The following is a 4,894-nucleotide window of genomic DNA, read 5'->3' on the forward strand; positions in this document are numbered from 1 at the left end:
TCCCCTCAACAACCAAATCACCGAGAAGCTTACCCGTGAAAACTTCCTTCTGTGGAAGACCCAACTCCTTCCCCAGATACGTGGAGCCTCCCTCTTTGGATACCTAGATGGATCCATCGCCGAGCCTGAGAAAACCATCACCACCACCGACAAAGATGGCAAGGCTACGAGCATCTCCAACCCGGCGCACGCGGCCTGGGTTACCCAGGACCAGCAAGTGCTCGCCTACCTCCTGACCTCGATCACGAGGGAGGTACTAACGCAGATGGTCCCCGTGGAGACGGCGCACGCGGCATGGACCGCTCTGACGAACATGTTTTCGTCACACTCCCGCTCCCGCATCAACAACCTTCGGATAACCCTCTCCAACGCCGAGAAGGGGACCCAGTCAGTCGCGGTCTACTTCGCCAAGATGAGATCGTTCGCTGATGAGCTGGCGTCTGCCGGCAAACCACTTGGCGAAGATGAACTGATCTCATACATCCTGGCCGGCCTCGACCTAGAATACAACCCCCTGGTATCTGCTCTTGATGCTCGTACTGAACCACTTACCCTAGATGCATTGTACTCCCAGATGGCGAACTTTGATCAGCGCGTCGAGCTTCTTCAAGCCTCCAGCAAAGGCGGCTTCAGATCTTCAGCCAACTCCGCCACTTGTGGGCGTGGTCAACAGCGTGGTCGTGGCATGTCCCGTGGCCGTGGTGGCGGCCGCGGTGGACATGGCCGCGGCTCTGGTGGTGCCTCTCCTGGCTACAACAACAACAGGGGGGGTCGCCCAGGACCAGGAGGACTAGGAGGACCGGCTGGTGGGGGCTTCCGCAACGACAATCGCCCACACTGCCAAATATGCAGCAAGCCAGGCCACGTTGCCATGGACTCTGGTACCGGTTCACGGAAGACTATCTTCGAGAAGAGAAGGTGGCCGGATCTGCAGCAACCTCATCATATGGGGTAGACACAAATTGGTACGCCGACAGTGGCGCTACTAATCACATCACGGGTGAACTCGAGAAGTTAACCACCCGTGACAAGTACCACGGAGGTGATCAGGTCCACACTGCTGATGGTATGGGTATGAATATTAGTCATGTTGGAAATTCCATTATCAGAACCCAAAATCAAGATCTCCATCTAAACAAAATTCTACATATTCCTACTGCCTCACAAAATCTCCTTTCCGTTCATCGTCTTACCCTTGACAATCATGTTTACATTGAGTTTTGGCCTTATTTCTTTTTTATTAAGGATCAGGTCACGGGGAGGGTGCTGCATCGAGGCAGATGTAGAGGAGGTCTCTATCCATTGATTTCGTCTAGGACGTCAAATAAACAAGCTTACGGTGTCACCAAGATATCTTCATCGCGTTGGCACGCTCGGCTTGGTCACCCTTCATTTTCAATAGTTCAACGTGTGCTGAGGAATAATAAACTTCCTTGCCATGGGGAGTTAGATGTTGAGTCGGTATGTGACTCATGCCAACGAGCAAAAACTCACCAATTACCCTATCCAGTGTCTACTAGTGTATCTACCAAACCTCTTGAGTTGATCTTTTCTCATGTATGGGGAGATGCTCCTCTTTCTGTTGGTAGATATAAATATTATGTGAGTTTCATTGATGATTACACCAAATTCTCATGGATTTACCTTATTAAGAAAAAATCTGATGTTTTTGAGGTTTTTCAAAATTTCCAAGCACATGTTGAACGCCAATTTAATGCAAAATCCTTGCCATCCAATCTGATTGGGGTGGGGAATACGAGAAACTAAACTCATTCTTCCAAAAGATGGGCATTGCTCATCATGTTTCCTCCCCCATGCTCATCAGCAGAATGGATCGGCTGAGAGAAAACATCGCCACATTGTTGAAGTCGGGCTTCCTCTTCTTGCAAACTCCTCTATGCCATTAAAATACTGGGATGAAGCTTTTCTTGCTGCCACATATCTCATCAATTTACTTCCCAGTAGTGTTATCAATTTTGAAACCCCTTATGAACATCTTTTTCACAAAAAGCCTACCTACAACTCTCTTCGTGTGTTTGGATGCGCCTGTTCGCCAAATCTTCGCCCATATAATTCTCGTAAGCTTTCCTTTCGCTCCAAACAATGTGTCTTCTTAGGCTACAGTCTGCGTCATAAGGGGGTCAAATGTCTTGATATATCTACTGGTCGCATATATATTTCCCGAGACGTCGTCTTTGATGAGAATGTGTTTCCATTTGCATCTCTTCATCCAAATGCAGGCGCCCTCCTCCGGAAGGAAATCTTGCTCCTTCCTAAACATCTTCATTCATCCACTTCCTTTGATCACGGGGGAAATAATGGCAATGACCAAAGTAATGTGACTAATATTTGTACTACTCACACACCCTCTCCAGATGATGCAGGATTTGTGGACGATTATACAGGTGAAAATTTGGAACAAAATGATCCAGAATTGATGGAAAATGATGCATATATGGAAGAAAATACGCCCATATCGCATGTCCCGCTACAGGACAGCAGCGCGAGATCCGGTGTTGATCCAGGCGCGCGATCCGGAGTAGATACGAGCGCGCGATCCTAGAGCGCGTGATCCCATGAAGAAATCGGCGCCCGATCCGGTGCTGATGCATGCGCAGAGGAGGCAACGTGCAGCGGCACCCACCAACGTGACACCTCCACGTCGACATCGGGTCCCGCACAGTCGCCTGGCTCCAGTCCGCAGCGGATCCCGACCGGGCGGGTGCGCACGCCCTCAAGCGGAGGCAGCCAACACCAGGCTGCCACGTCGCCAGCCACAACATCGCCACTCGCGCACGTGGAGCAGCCGATCCAGCCTGGGTCTGCGTCAGGTCCAGTGGGCTCACCTGGGCCAGGGCAGTCGCTGTCCAACAGTACAGATTCGGCGCATGCGCCTGATGTGCCAGCGCCCGGATCTTCTGTGGAGGAGGTTGATTCCCAGATTGTGCAGACTCATGTGCGAGGGCGTACACGACTCCAGTCAGGGATTATGAAGCCACTGATTCCCTCAGACGGTACTGTTCGGTATGAAAAAAATTATAAAATAAAATATGGTTCATTTTGTTCAACAGGTGAGCCACAAAGTGTCCAAGAAGCATTGGATGATTCAAGATGGAGAAAAGCAATGGATGAGGAATTTCTAGCACTTCAAAAAAACAAGACATGGTATCTTGTTCCTCCAAGAAGTGGTAAAAATATCATAGATTGTAAGTGGGTCTATAGAATTAAAAAGAAATCTGATGGTAGCATAGATAGATATAAAGCCAGATTAGTAGCCAAAGGATTTAAACAACGGTACGGTATAGATTATGAGGATACCTTTAGTCTAGTTGTTAAAGCTGCTACTATCAGGCTTGTTCTTTCTATTGCTGTATCCAGGGGATGGAGCTTGAGACAGCTAGATGTTCAGAACGCGTTTCTTCATGGTGTTCTGGAAGAAGAGGTCTATATGAGGCAACCACCAGGATATGAGGACAAGAACTCACCCTTTCATGTGTGCAAGCTGGACAAGGCTCTTTACGGGCTTAAACAAGCCCCAAGGGCATGGTATTCTCGACTGAGCTCAAAACTTCAACAACTTGGTTTCATTCCTTCAAAGGCTGACACTTCACTCTTCATGTTCAATAAATATAGAGTGATAATATTTGTTCTCATTTATGTTGATGATATTATTGTGACAAGTTCCTCTCAGGAAGCAGTGTCGGCACTGTTGAAAGATTTGAGTTCAGCCTTTGCATTAAAGGATTTAGGAGATCTACACTTCTTTCTTGGAATTGAGGTAAAGAAAATCAATGATGGTATTGTGCTAACACAAGGGAAATATGCTTTGGATCTTCTAACTAAAGTAGGTATGAAAGACTGTAAGGCAGCACCTCCACCCTTGTCCAGTACTGAAAAATTGTTAGCTTATGATGGAAAACCACTTGGACCAGAAGATGGCACGAGGTATAGAAGTATTGTTGGTGCATTACAGTATTTAACTCTTACAGGGCCAGATATTTCCTTCTCAGTAAACAAAATATGTCAGTACTTGCATGCACCAACCACAGTTCACTGGACTGCAGCTAAGAGAATTCTCAGATATGTCAAGCACACAATAAACTCAGGTTTAGCATACAGGAAGTCATCTTCTACCTTATTGAGTGCATTCTCAGATGCAGATTGGGCAGGTGATATTGATGACAGAAGGTCAACATGTGGTTTTGCAGTGTATTTTGGCTCAAATCTTATATCTTGGAGTGCAAGAAAACAACCCACTGTAACAAGATCAAGTACAGAGGCAGAATACAAGTCTGTGGCCAATGCCACTGCAGAACTTATCTGGTTGCAATCTCTTCTTAAGGAACTTAAAGTTTCTATAAGAGAAATTCCCTGTCTTTGGTGTGATAACCTTGGTGCTACCTACTTGTCAGCTAATCCTGTATTTCATGCTAGAACTAAGCATATTGAAATTGACTATCATTTTGTCAGAGAAAGGGTGACTAATAAATTACTTGATATAAGGTTTGTTTCTTCTAAGGATCAAGTTGCAGATGGTTTTACAAAGGCATTGCCTCAGAGAGACTTGGAGAACTTTAGGTGCAATCTCACCTTGACCAAGGTGTGATTGAGAGGGGCTGTTAGGAATAGTCTAGAGAGTTCTAGATATTCTGTTGTACTCGGTTTGGTTGAGATAAAACCAGAACCGAATCCTGCCTAGAGTTGTTTAGATTCATTCTTATCTCTTTATTTTCTTGTATCCCAAGTCTGTAACGATACTTTGTATACGCCTCGATCAGGGCTTGCTGATCCTATATAAACACGAAACCAGTGGCCTACTACGGTAGGTAAAACACGCTTCCTTATCTTTCACAACTTAGTGTAGGTTGCACTGTTTGGGGATCAAATATACTAC

General features: G+C 46.3%; 1 pseudogene; it reads left to right on the plus strand.

Moving 5' to 3' along the window:
- Positions 1 to 451: 451 nt before the first annotated feature.
- Positions 452 to 590, plus strand: LOC119313352 (annotated as a pseudogene).
- The last annotated feature ends 4,304 nt before the right edge of the window (positions 591 to 4,894 follow it).

Source organism: Triticum dicoccoides, chromosome 5B, assembly GCF_002162155.2.
Source record: "Triticum dicoccoides isolate Atlit2015 ecotype Zavitan chromosome 5B, WEW_v2.0, whole genome shotgun sequence".
In the NCBI taxonomy this organism is placed as follows: Eukaryota; Viridiplantae; Streptophyta; class Magnoliopsida; order Poales; family Poaceae; genus Triticum; species Triticum dicoccoides.